Below are 15,334 nucleotides of genomic sequence, written 5' to 3' on the forward strand. Positions count from 1 at the left end.
CCTTTCGACACGGGGACGTGCCCAGCCAACACGCCCCCGTGTCCACCAAAAGATTCCCTTCTGTCTTTACGTCAGAATACAGACAAAATGTGTCAGGATCTTGCCTGCACACGGGGCCGTGTCCAGCATGCTGTCGTTTTCTATAAATGCAGGCAAGAATCCTGCACATTTGGACCATCCAGGGACAGAAATTTGAAGGGATCTTCTCTCTTACCATCCTAGGTATGTTCTAAAAGAAGGTTCCAACAACCATCTTGTCCTTTCCTCTTTTATCCAAATTGGAAAAATAACTTAAAACTTCAAGGTTCCTGATCCAAAATTCTGCAGAAAGGTGAACACGGGGTCGTGCTCAAAAAGGCTTCACAAAATAAGTTGCATAACATTGTTTTAAGTTATTATTACTCAAAAAGGCTTCACAAATTGGAAAAATAACTTAAAACTTCAAGGTTCCTGATCCAAAATTATGCAGAAAGGTGAACACGGGGTCGTGCTCGTTGAGCACGGGGCCGTGTCCAAAGTACTGTTTCATTAAAATAAGCTATTTCTGGTTTGTTTTCGTAGAATGTCAAGTGAAAACAGTGGAACATCTTCTGTACATTCAAGAAACAGTCGAAGAGGGAGAAGGCCTTCCATTGAAGCTACCCTTGTACACTACGTCATGGCACTACCGGAAGCTCTCGATGAAATGACTTCGGTGGAGGAGGTCCTAATAGACCGTATAAATTATCTTACGGTGGGGCTGGAAAATAGTTTTCAAGAAATTAACCTCTTGCACCAGAGGTTAAATATTCTTGTAACATCTCCCATGGAACCAATCCTCCCTCAAGAGGATTGGAACCTAGCACTTGGAGTCAACAACCCTACCGGATGGGATGACATTCCAGCGGAGCCTCCCCTAGAAGATCTACAAGAAGTCCCGGTGGAAGTTGTACCTCCTCAAACCGACGCCAACGAGCCCGCCTTCTTCCTCCCAAGGGAGATAGAGGAATGGCTCGCCGACGTATGAGGAACCCATGCCCGGAGGAAGGAGTTCTTTGAAGCCACATCTAACGAGAGAATTATCTCTTCGGAAATTTTGCTAATTAGAATAACTTTTAGGCTAGAACTCCTTGGTTTAAGCTTCTTGTGCTCGCTTATCTAAAATATTAACTTCCTAGGATTATGTATTTCTCTCTATGACTTCAATGAAATGATGGTTTTTATGTTTGAATGGTGTTATAATGAATAAAACACACTCGGGATGGTCAAGGATAACAAGGGAGACGAGAAACATCACCCCATGCATGAAAACAGGGCCATCTGACAAAAATTTCTTCATTACAGCAAGTTCAGCATGGGCCGTGTCCGCCCAACACGGCCCCGTGCTGCACAATCTGCAGAAATCGCCCAGTTCAGGTAACTGGACACGGGCCTTGTTCCTTGAATACGCCCCCGTGTCCAGGCTTCTGTTCCTCTTTATTAAATTTTGTCACTGGCACCTGAACACGGGGCCGTGCCCGGTCACCACGGGGCCGTGTCTAGAGTGCCAGTAAAATAGAATTTTGCTTTTAACACCCTTTTACACATTCAATCAACCTAAAAACTTATTTTTGGGACACATTGAGGACAATGTGTAATTTAAGTGTGGGGGATGCTAAAACTTTGAATCTTGCAAGTCCTAATTAACAAGCCTTACACAAAACTCTATTGGAACCGCTAATCACCCCAAATTTAAAAAAAAAATTCATTTTTTTTTACTTGTCTAAGTTTAAGTTGGGAATTTCAAGTTCTAACAAGGTTATATTTTTACAAGTTTACAACTGATAGCGTCGTGATAAAAAGAACCAACATAAGAAAATTATGAAACGGCATGACAAGCTTAGTTAAAATTTGATTATATATACTTGATCACATAAAAACCCATTCCCACAAAAGTGAGTTTTGAGTCTTTATTGAGCATACAAATACATATCTTTACACTAAACGATCATTTTTCGTTTCTTGTGTGAATAGCCGCTTGGTTCGTACTACTCTAGAACTTGCCACGACAATGCAATCCCGGTCCTTACCAACTTAAACCCGAGTAAGTAAAAGATGGAGGCATTAGGACTAACCTTTTTTTTTCTTTCTACACCATTATTTTTCATTTTTTTAACCACCTACCCAAAATCCCCCTAGTTAACCCCTTTGAGCCAAAACCTTTTCATTTCTTAACCCAAAACAATCACCCTTTTTACCCACCTAAACCTTTTTATTTTAACCCTTTCTTTTAGTAACAAAGCTCGGTTTTTCTTATGACTTTTCAAAAAAAAAAAGTTGATGAAACCAAATAAACAAACCAATTCATCAAAATTAACCTTGTTTGAAAGAAATGGTTCATCAAAATAAAAAATTAAAATTGTGAAAAATAAAAAGTCTTTAAAAAAAACCGATGCTTTTTACGCTTTTTGCCCTTTTACTAACCACTAACCCAACCACCCACCTTTAGCCCAAGTCTAACCCTTCACCAAAAAAGTCCTCTTGATATTTACAAAGGTATATAGTTAAAAAGGAGGAGGATTGATTGCTTGGCAAGCCTATGGTAGGAGTAAGTTCCATGCCGCTCTCGAGTGATTCACTAAAAATACACCTTCGGCCGAGTGTTGCGTGATCCCCCGTGAGGTATGTGAACTTGTATATAAATGGAATTTTAAAAAGGCATATTATGCCCTAATAAGTAATTTATCTTATGAAACGTTTTTAATAAATCATGGCGAATAGGATTGTAAATAAATAAAAATAAAACTTAAAATAAAGAATCTTGGAAATCCCGACACTCTATGACAAGTCCAAAAACCTTCTCTTCTACCCATTCCATTTGGGAGTAAAAAAGCCACATTATAAAGAGTTTTGCTTGAGGACAAGCAAAGATTCAAGTGTGGGGGTATTTGATGTGCACAAAATGCAGCATATAAATTACATCAATTGTGGCATAAAACTAACCCTTTTTTAGTACTAATATTGGAAAAAGTGTGCTTTTGTCTTCCTTTTGTATTTTCAGGATTAAATGAGCTCAAATGAACAAAAGAAGCAAAAAGACAGCTAAATCTAACATAAATACAAGAAAAGGAACAAACGTGGCATGCTCGACCTCCCGACAGCATCTTCCCAAAAGCAAAACAAGAAGACAGAAGACTGAACACGCCCCGTGCTCAGTGAGCATGGGGGCGTGCCCAAGTGTCAGCAGAAAAGACAAAATGATAGAAGCTTCTATTGCCCACCACAGGGCCGTGCTCAGCGGACACGGGGGCGTGGTCAACTGTTGCAGACGCATTTAATGAAATTGCGAATTGCAATTAATGAAGAGAGAGGGTCAGATGGACATGGGGCCGTGCCCAGGCTTCTGTTCAGCCTATAAATAGGAGTGCTTGGAGCTTTTGCAACTCATCCCTTGGCACACCACCTCTCTCACACTTCACCCACCACCACCACCATCACAACACCATCATCCACCACCATCATCCATTGTCCATCATAGAGTGTGTGAGTCGTCTCGGGATCCAAGATTGATCGTAAGAGTTCTTGACAATCAAAGGCCATGTTTGCCTAAGTCTCTTACATCACTTGGTGAAGACAAGTGTTTAGTGTAATACTTTATATTTTTAATCTTTTGCACTTTTTAATTGGTTTTGTATTAATGAATTTAATTACTAGTTTCTTATGTTGAAGGTGATTCTTCCTTATCGTTTGTCCGTGGTGTCTTGGCATTATTTTACTGTCTATATAAAATAAAAGATTTTCACCATTCATATCTCCACGGTCTATATGGAGGTATGTTGGCTACCTGGTCGGGGGTTAAGGGAACGGTTTGGTAAGAGTCTTGCCATTGTTCAGTGTATAGATCCTGCAAAGGACCTGGATCAAATTTAGTAGGACCTCCTTCAATACCCAACGGTATTGGATGGCGGGGGTCCAAACTCTTTGATCCCCTCATAAGTTAAACTACTATTAAAACTTTAACCCGACTACTTAGGACTGTATCCTTGCTGACTCAGACTACTTAGCCGAGGGTAACGTCGCCTTCAAAAGAGGGGCCTATCACATTATGCATTAATAACTTAATTAATTATCTTACAATAATCCGACCCTTTAGGATTGTATCCTTGCTGACTCAAACTACTGGGTTGAGGGTAACGTCACCTTCAAAAGAGGGGCCTACTACAATAACTAAGATAATCTCTTAAACAAGTGCAAAAGTGCGAAAATAATCAAAGGTTACACTACACACGAGTCGGATCCAAGTGATTCATCCTGTCTATCTGTTTTTTACTTTTATTTTCTTTTTCAGCATTTCATTTAGTTTTATTTTTCTAGTTAAAAAATCTTTTTCTAACATTTTGATTTGGTTAGATGTTGAGGATAAACCGGTACTAAAAGCTCTTGTGTCCTTGGACGACCTCGGTATCTTACCAACACTATACTACGTCCACGATGGGTGCACTTCCCCATATGTGTGTTTAGTGTTAGTAAATATCGTGTTTATAAATTTAAAACTTGGCTAAAAAGTGTGAAAAGGGCATAAAATATACACCTAAATTATATTACACCTAACGCACATCACTCATCAAGTGCCAAAATCAAGCATTTTACACTACATCATGAACTTGAAGTTTTGTAAAAACTTGTAGTAACTTACCATGTTATCTAGTAGATTTAGTTACTCTTAAAAACATGGTTGTTTGTTTGTAAATCTCACTCTTAAAGGATTTAGTCTTTTACAACTTGTAATCACATTTCACAAAAATATTTAATTATAACATCTTCTTGTTTCTCTAATGTTTTTACACTTATTTCTTTGCCAAAAATAGTGTAAGTTTAGTAAAAATCATGATCTTTCAAAAATCATATTTTCAACTTGGTTTTTCTTGGAAAATTATTTATAAATCTTAGATCTACAAGTTCACTAGTTTACTTTGTTTATTATTTTCCAAGAAATCATTTATTCATCAAGTTCATGTTTATACATGAGGATGATCTTTTTGTGTTATTACATAATCATCCTCTTACTTGTTAGATCATGTGTTTAATCACAACCTAACAAGCTTCATGTATTGATCCACATCAATATTTCTAGTATTCACAAGCAAACATTACACATCTACTAAACAATATCATTTCATCCATTTTTCATCATGTTTCACTTTGTGTTTCAAGATTCATGTGTATGTCTTTTAGTGTTCTAGTTATTCCATCATAATATATCTTTTAACCAACTAAAATGGAAGTAAACAAGAGTTTAGATGAATCTTACAACTAGCTTAAAGCTAGGGAAGAACAAGATGCAATAGTGGTGGATAAAAGCACACTAGAGAGGTACTTCAAGTTCCGTGAGCACCGAGCTTCGTTAGACACCTTATAGTACACTTGGATTGGATGGAGCTTGCAAGGAAGTGGTGGTGGTATGGTGATAAGGGGGCGGCCGAAAGTGGGCAAGGAGAGAAGAGGGTGAGTTGGTGTGGAAGATGAAGATGTTGATGAGTTTATAAATTCTAATCTCTATTGTCTAAAAGATATAGTGTCTCCATTAGTACAAGCACATCTAGATCAAATCCCAAGGGTAGATTATAGAAGATTTTGTGAAGATTTAGATAAATCTTGTGTGGGGCCCCTCCATAACCAATTACATATGTGGGGGGGGGGGTAGTGTAATATTTGATGGTAAGTAGGTGATTTAATTGGAGGTTAAGTGTAATGCCTAGTGTTTAATGTGTAACATGCTTTATGTAATATGTTAGTGTGCTTGGGAATCATAACTGGCTCAGAAAAAGTGAAACAATGTTTCTAGCAATATTTTTATGTTCCGGGTAATGTCCGGTTGTTTGGTTAAATACCGGTTCGTTAAAGTGCTAAATTGTATTATTTAGCGTTCTTTATGTCCCCCTTTTAATTCCCGACACTTAGGGAAATATTCTGGATGATAAACCATGAATTCTGCATAATATATTAAGGTTAAAATGCTGAATTATGGCTGATTATAGCTGAATTTAATAAAATTCTGCACTTAAAGTGCGTTTCGGGTGCTTTTTAGTGCGTATTTTAGCTTCCGGGAAGTCTATATGTTAACCCTTGTATGTACTCTTGGGTTTTAATGTATTCTTGTCGTTGGACCTACACCTAGGCTCCAATTCTAATGTCTGACTGCTTTCTGTAGTTTTGTTGACACAATGTGTCTTACCGGTGAATTTACTAGTATTTCTGACGCAACGCTTTTGTTAATGCATAAAGCAATATTTTGTAGTATAAAACGTGCATGAATTCACTTGTGTAGTATGCAATCGGATAATATTGACATTAAAGCACATAATTGCAGTCATTAAATAATAATTAATGTATACGGAAATTACCGGTTTGGTGCCAGTTATCACAGTCTTCCCCCGTTAAAAGAATTTCATCCCGAAATTCAGGCTGAACTAGCTCTCGCAGGAGTCTTCTTGAACAGGTGGGGATACTTTTCTTTAAACTGGTCTTCACGTTCCCACGTGTACTCGGGACCGTGCTTAGAGTTCTAACGTACTTTGACAAGTTTGACAGTGCTCCTCCTGGTCTTGTTGACTTTCCAGTCTGTAACCTCAACGGATTGTTTTGTAAATCGAAGGGTGTCATCAATATGCACTTTATCCGCAGGGATGATCACGTTTTCTTGTGTTGGACTCATCTTGAGATTGGATACATGGAACGTGTCATGTATTCCATTAAGTTCTTCCGGTAACTCCAACTTGTATGCCACGGTACCAATTCTTTCTAAGATCTTGAATGGTCCGATGTATCGGGGATTCAGCTTCCCACGTTTTCCGAATCTTACTACGCCCTTCCAAGGTGAGACCTTCAACAAAACTTTGTCTCCCAGCTCGAACTCTAATGGTTTCCGTCTTCGATCAACGTAGCTCTTTTGTCGATCTCGAGCCGCCTTAATGTGATCTCGGATCTGCATGATCTTGTCGGTTGTCTCTTGTACAAGTTCAGGACCAACCATACGTTTATCTCCAGTGTCTGCCCAACATAAGGGCGATCGGCACTTGCGGCCATACAGAGCTTCGAACGGTGCGGCTTTTATGCTTGTATGATAACTGTTATTGTAGGAAAACTCAACTAAAGGTAGATGAGTATCCCAGCTGCCGCCTAGGTCCATAACACATGCGCGAAGCATATCTTTTAATGTTTGTATAGTCCGTTCGCTCTGGCCGTCTGTTTGTGGATGAAATGTTGTGCTTAGATCTAACTGAGATCCATAGGCTTCCTGAAAGGATTGCCAGATTCTTGAGACAAAACGTCCATCTCTTGAGACATATCCCGGAGGTATTCAGCTTTACGGTTTTCTGTCTTAAGGGCTTCTTGTTGTGCGTCTCGAATGCGTGCTGTGAGGTTCGTTCGAATCGTCATTTCCAATGCTCAAACCCTTAGGGTCTTGATCCTTTCTTTTCGACTCAATGCGTCTGCTACAACGTTTGCTTTACCAGGATGGTACTTAATCTCACAGTCATAATCGTTCAGCAGCTCAACCCATCGTCGTTGTCGCATGTTTAATTCTTTCTGATCAAATATGTGTTGTAAGCTTTTGTGATCTGTGAAGATTGTACATCGAGTTCCATATAGATAATGTCGCCAGATCTTCAAGGCGAATACCACCGCACCTAGTTCCAAGTCGTGCGTGGTGTAATTTCTTTCATGCACCTTCAATTGTCGTGAAGCGTAGGTGATGACTTTCTAGCGTTGCATGAGCACGCAACCCAAACCTTGTCGCGAAGCGTCGCAGTATACCACGAAGTATTCAGTGCCTTCGGGTAAAGATAGTATTGGTGCATCACATAGCTTATTCTTAAGTAGTTGGAAGGCTTCTTCCTGCTTGTCACCCCAGTCGTACTTCTTGTCCTTTTGTGTGAGGGTAGTCAGCGGTTGGGCTATCTTGGAGAAATTCTCAATAAACCGTCGATAATAGCCCGCTAAGCCCAAAAATTGTCGAACTTCAGTTGGGGTTTTGGGGGCTTCCCAATTCTTTATAGCTTCAATCTTGGACGGGTCTACATGAATGCCCTTCTCATTCACAACGTGACCAAGGAATTGAACTTCGCGAATCCAGAATTCGCACTTCGAGAACTTTGCATAAAGTTTCTCTTTCTTTAGTAGTTCCAGAATAGTTCTGAGGTGTTGCTCGTGTTCTTCTTTCGTTCGTGAGTAAATCAGGATGTCATCGATAAATACAATCACGAATTTATCGAGATATGGTTTGCATACGCGGTTCATCAGATCCATAAATACCGCTGGCGCGTTCGTCAGTCCGAATGGCATCACAAGGAACTCGTAATGCCCATAGCGTGTTCTGAATGCAGTCTTTGGTATGCTTTCCTCTTGAATCCTTAACTGATTGTATCCAGATCGAAGATCGATCTTGGAATAGTAGCTTGATCCTTGTAACTGATCAAATAAATCATCAATCCTCGGTAATGGATATCGATTCTTGATAGTGAGCTTATTCAATTCTCGGTAGTCGATACACATCCGTAGAGTTCCATCCTTTTTCTTCACGAACAATATTGGAGCTCCCCAGGGCGAGAAGCTTGGCCTTATGAATCCTTTATCCAACAACTCCTGGAGTTGTGTAGATAATTCTTGCATTTCGGATGGTGCAAGCCGATAGGGTGCCTTGGCTATAGGAGCGGCTCCTGGAACCAGGTCTATATGGAATTCGACTTGTCGTTGCAGAGGTAGTCCCGGCAGATCTTCGGGAAAAACATCAGGGAATTCCTTCACCACAGGAATGTCTTTGATTTTTGGCTCCACCGCCTTCTTATCTACAACGTGTGCTAGGAAAGCAACACATCCTTTCCTTAAGCACCTATGTGCCTTCATACAACTGATGATTCGCAGAGGCGCGTCCCGTTTTTCTCCATATACAATGAGAGTTTCATCATTCGCCAGAGGGATGCAAATGATTTTCTCGTGACAAATAACTTCAGCTTTGTTCTTGGACAACCAGTCCATTCCGACCACTACGTCAAAGCTACCCAATTGAATAGGTAAGAGGTTGATGCTAAATCTTCGTTCACCAAGCTCTAATGTGCAGCCTCTAACAACTTCGCCCGATTCAACAAGTTTACCATTGGATAGCTCTATAGAATAAGGAATATCTAATCTACTCGATTCTATTCCAAGCATACGTTTAAATTCCACAGACATGAAACTATAGTCGGCACCAGTGTCAAATAGTATGGATGCAAAGTGATTGTTAATGAGAAACGTACCGGTGATCACATTAGGGTCCTCGCGTGCGTTCTTTGCTCCAATCACAAATGCTCGAGCCTGAGCATTGTTTCCCTTTGGGCAGTCTTTCATGAAATGTTCATTGCTTCCACAACTGAAGCATCCTTGGTTTCGCCCAGCTTCATTCCCAATCCGGTTACCATTGCCATTTCCATTTCCACCGTTGTTTCGATTACCAGCACCGTTGCGATTCTCATTCCTGTTCCGGTTTCCTTTTCCCCAACAGTCTTCTGTTTGATGACCCAACCTACCACATTTGTCGCATCTTGGAATGCGACAAGCTCCTTCATGATGATACCTGCATTTTTGGCATTTAGGCAGGGTGCCTTGGTATCCTTTGGCTGCAGCATCATTTGCCGCTGCAAGGGTTCTTGCCTCCTTAGGTGGGTTAGTGTCACGCTTCTTGTTGTATGAGCCTTTGTTGTTGCGTGTTGCTTGGTTCAGATTCGAATGCTTTCTCTTCTTGTCACCAGATGATTCAGCATGCGCCTCGGTCTTTTCTGTTGGGTTCAGTGATATCTTCTTCATATGAACAGCATCTTCAGTAAGGCTGACAGCCAGAGTTACAGCCTCAGTTATTGTTGCGGGTTTGGCCGAAGTTACCAAACTGCGAAATTCCGGGGCCAATCCCCAGATGTAGCGTTCAACGCGCTTAAATTCAGGTGTTACCATGTAGGGGATCACCCTTGACAGATCGTGTAACCTTCGAGTATTCCCAGTGATGTCAGCACCTTCCATGGTCAGATGCCAAAATTCGGTCTCCAACCTTTGGAGTTCAGCACGTGAGCAATACTTCTCTCTCATTCTTTCTTTCAGCTCATCCCAAGTCAGACCATAAGCGGCATCATCACCTAGGGTTTGGACTTGCAAGTTCCACCAAGTCAAAGCTTCATCAACAAACAATCCAGTAGCAAAAGTGACTTGCTGATCCGCAGTACACTTGCTCATACGGATAGTGGCTTCAGTCTTTTCCGTCCAGCGTACAAATGCCACTGCACCTCCAGTGCCATCGTAGTGGTTTGCAGTCGAGGAACTGCTTGAAAGTGCAGCCTGAAATTCATCCAACCAACTCACATGTGAGCAATCAAAGAAATAATGAAAAAAAGACCGTTCATAAATTTCTCCATGCTTTGCAAATTGTCTTAAGGTTACCTTGAGCTGTGTTTCCTCCAGACGAATCTCCATGTCCGTTACGTCTAGCATTGCTTGGTCTTCCACTGTCTTCGGTGTGGTTCGCCTCGTACTGGGCGATAGCTGCGGAGATCCTTTCTTCCAGTAGAGCGTTCAGCTCTTCAGCAGTCTTTGGCAGTGGGGGAGGAGGAGGTTGATCACGAGCGTTCACAGCTCTTCTGGGTGCCATGTTCTGACAGAACATAACACAATAGGGTTAGACATTTGTTTGATATCATCTTACGAGACAGTAGTAGTATATATATACAAGCATATACCACATAAGTGACATCAAACAGTTATTACTCTAGCAGAGTATTTAGTAGGCTGGGGGAGGGGTGTTCACGTTTGGTCTTTCCTTGCACTGAGGGAAGCTATACGTGACAAGACTCGTTGTGGTTTCTGTGCACTGAATTCCATAATTATGTATGCATCCATAATTACGTAACTCCTTGCACAGTCCGCACAGTTCGTTTCATCCTTGTGTCACTTCCTTCAGATAGGCCATTGTTTTCAGGTAAAGTCACGTATACTTGTGACATTCCATTTCTAGTATATGTATATATCAATTATCACACATAATTGCAAGTAATTCTTAATCACAGATAAGTGCTACTCCAGTGCACCCTAAGTCTCGTAGTGTCTTTTCTTGACTCTTTGTAAACAGTTTCAGGTAGTGGATGTCGCGGAAAGTTTTATGCAATGAAAACTTTTGAAAAATTGTTTTCGTGATAGGATCCTAGAGATTGTAGACTAGACTCGAGAAGGAATCCTGGTTCACTACAATCGCAGCTCTGATACCAATCTGTCACACCCCTTTCTAAGGCGGAAGCACGAGGTGTGAGCATGAAAGGTTTTCATTGCATACGATTGGTAAACATTCTACATGCTCATAAAAATAACTTCAAACACCATTAACATTACGTAACGGAAAACATAGTTTAAGCGTTTACATCACGAAACAACATATTGTCTGAAAGTTTACAACTTTATTTAAAACAAACATAAACGACATATACGAGCATGAGTAAGACCGCGCGCACATCCACTTTAGTTACCTGAAATACATGCGAGTTTTGGAAAAACGTCAACATAATGTTGGTGTGAATTCATGCAGTTTTTGTATTGAACGTTTGTATACTTGTATGAAAAACATGGTATGTATCTTGTATAAATCAAGTATTCCTGTCTAAATCATGTATTCTTGTATAAATCAAGTTGTCAATGGGTTGCAAGGCCATTAACATGTGACACGACCAAGGAAGCAACCAAACCTTAGGCATTTTTCTAGTTGGCATATTCTGAGACACAAAAGCACTGCTTGGTACTCGTTCTCACCAAGAGTGTGGTTGCCCGAAACCCGTTAGATCTAACCTTTTGTTCTGCGGTCTAGGTATATTGTTGATTAATGGTGCTTATGGTACCCTATTCGTGACACGATTTCTCGTATCATGTATCACTTCTCGTATCATTCCTTAAAACACATCATACTTGGTACTCGTTCTCACCAAGAGTGCTTCTTGTTTTTGTATCCATCATACCATTTGTAAACATTGTAATAATTGTAACATGTATTTCACCCCCGAAGTTATAAAACTGAAAACAGTTAAAAGAAAAGGGGGAGCATGAACTCACAACTTTGCGTTCCTGCGTCGTAAACTTCACCGGATTTGCTTATCTAGCGTCGTGACCTAAACGTGTTTTATTAACGTTAGTCACTAGACTTGTATCGCACAAATACAAGTCACTATCTTTTATGTATTTGTTCTTGTGTTAAAAATAATTTATATTTTTAACTATGTATCTTACTTATATTATTTTCTCAAAAATAAATATAAGTATCTTGTATTTTTGCACCCGAATTATGTATTTTGTCCAAAACTTTATTTCATGTTCATAACTTGTCCAGGTTATTTATTCTATCAAATAATATATTTTCATAAATATATTTTCTTGTATTTGTGTAAGTATGTTGTATGTGTATTTTTGTATCCTTACTTCTTAGAAGCACTTAGTGTATTTTCAAGTCCGAATACAATATCACGTATAATATATACTACATACACTTAGCACAAAATTTGGTGATCAACAAATATATATATTTTCTCAAAAATATACATACTTAATATAAATTTTAGTCTTGAAGAAATCACCACTTCTTAACACAAAAATTAAGGAAACCTTGGTAAATATTTTTAGATACATTTTTAGGGAACAAGTTTCTCAAAAACTTACGTTTTTCTAAGTGTCAAAATTTATAAAAATTTTGACAGAGTTTCCCCTAAAAATGGAGGTTTCCCATGTTTTCAAAACATGTGTTTATTTTCTTTTAAATCATCAACAATATCAACAACATATTCTACACTCATCAAGTGCTAAATCAAGCATTTTACACTACATCATGAACTTGAAGTTTTGTAAAAACTTGTAGTAACTTACCATGTTATTTAGAAGGTTTAGTTACCCTTAAAAACACGGTTGTTTGTTTGTAAATCTCACTCTTGAAGGATTTACTCTTTTACAACTTGTAATCACATTTCACAAAAATATTTAATTATAACATCTTGTTTCTCTAGTGTTTTTACACTTATTTCTTTGCCAAAAATAGTGTAAGTTTAGTAAAAATCATGATCTTTCAAAAATCATATTTTCAACTTGGTTTTTCTTGGAAAATTATTTATAAATCTTGGATCTACAAGTTTACTAGTTTACTTTGTTTATTATTTTCCAAGAAATCATTTATTCATCAAGTTCATGTTTATACATGAGGATGATCTTTTTGTGTTATTACATAATCATCCTCTTACTTGTTAGATCATGTGTTTAATCACAACCTAACAAGCTTCATGTATTGATCCACATCAATATTTCTAGTATTCACAAGCAAACATTACACATCTACTAAACAATATCATTTCATCCATTTTTCATCATGTTTCACTTTGTGTTTCAAGATTCATGTGTATGTCTTTTAGTGTTCTAGTTATTCCATCATAATTATATCTTTTAACCAACTAAAATGGAAGTAAACAAGAGTTTAGATGAATCTTACAACTAGCTTAAAGCTAGGGAAGAACAAGATGCAATAGTGGTGGATAAAAGCACACTAGAGAGGTACTTCAAGTTCCGTGAGCACCGAGCTTCGTTAGACACCTTATAGTACACTTGGATTGGATGGAGCTTGCAAGGAAGTGGTGGTGGTATGGTGATAAGGGGGCGGCCGAAAGTGGGCAAGGAGAGAAGAGGGTGAGTTGGTGAGGAAGATGAAGATGTTGATGAGTTTATAAATTCTAATCTCTATTGTCTAAAAGATATAGTGTCTCCATTAGTACAAGCACATCTAGATCAAATCCCAAGGGTAGATTATAGAAGATTTTGTGAAGATTCAGATAAATCTTGTGTGGGGCCCCTCCATAACCAATTACATATGTGGGGGGGGGGGGGTAGTGTAATATTTGATGGTAAGTAGGTGATTTAATTGGAGGTTAAGTGTAATGCCTAGTGTTTAATGTGTAACATGCTTTATGTAATATGTTAGTGTGCTTGGGAATCATAACTGGCTCAGAAAAAGTGAAACAATGTTTCTAGCAATATTTTTATGTTCCGGGTAATGTCCGGTTGTTCGGTTAAATACCGGTTCGTTAAAGTGCTAAATTGTATTATTTAGCGTTCTTTATGTCCCCCTTTTTAACCCTTTTAATTCCCGACACTTAGGGAAATATTTTGGATAATAAACCATGAATTCTACATAATATATTAAGGTTAAAATGCTGAATTATGGCTGATTATAGCTGAATTTAATAAAATTCTGCACTTAAAGTGCGTTTCGGGTGCTTTTTAGTGCGTATTTTAGCTTCCGGAAAGTCTATATGTTAACCCTTGTATGTACTCTTGGGTTTTAATGTATTCTTGTCGTTGGACCTACACCTAGGCTCCAATTCTAATGTCTGACTGCTTTCTGTAGTTTTGTTGACACAATGTGTCTTACCGGTGAGTTTACTAGTATTTCTGACGCAACGCTCTTGTTAATGCATAAAGCAATATTTTGTAGTATAAAACGTGCATGAATTCACTTGTGTAGTATGTAATCGGATAATGTTGACATTAAAGCACATAATTGCAGTCATTAAATAATAATTAAAGTGTACGGAAGTTACCGGTTTGGTGCCAGTTGTCACACGGGATCTGAAGAAAACGCTCAAAAGTGTTAGAACGGTGAGAACGCTTCCTGGCCCAACACGTGTCACGTCGCTTAGAAAAGGGCGGAGGGACTTTTTTGTCCTTTCATCTTCTGCTTTTCCAGTTCCGCTTTTCCCAATGTTGTTTTAGTTTTTGGTTTTTAAGATTTTTGACGTTAACCAAATTCAATAATTAATGGCGTTTTAATGGTTTCATTGTATCAATATTTTGGCGTTTATGGCTTTTTTGGCGTTTATTCACATCGTATGCCATTGAAACCCAGGGGAAGGAAATCTATTTGAATGACGTTTTAAACAAGATGGCCTATTGCTCTATTTTTTTTTTGTAAACATTTTGGCGTTTGTGGTATCTTGGCGTTTTACTATTGTTAAATTATATTTCAACCACAGGAAAAAAAAACAAGGGAAGGAAATAAATTAAAAATCCTAATCGGATCTCTTTTCCCAATCTTCACTGTCATCAGTCTCTCTCTTCTTTAATAGTACAAGAGCTGTCACCAAATATATGACGTTTTATGTAAAACTTAACAAACCCATCGGTTTGATTTTTTTTTTTGCCTGCTCGTCTGTTGAACTGGCTTTTTTTGTGGATGTTTGAGGACATAGATCTATGGCGTGTGAGTGGGTTTTTCGCTTTTTCTTTATCTGGATCTTTATCTTTATAGTGAACCCACTCTTCAGTGTCATTG

Source organism: Helianthus annuus, chromosome 16 (genome assembly GCF_002127325.2).
Source record: "Helianthus annuus cultivar XRQ/B chromosome 16, HanXRQr2.0-SUNRISE, whole genome shotgun sequence".
In the NCBI taxonomy this organism is placed as follows: domain Eukaryota; kingdom Viridiplantae; phylum Streptophyta; class Magnoliopsida; order Asterales; family Asteraceae; genus Helianthus; species Helianthus annuus.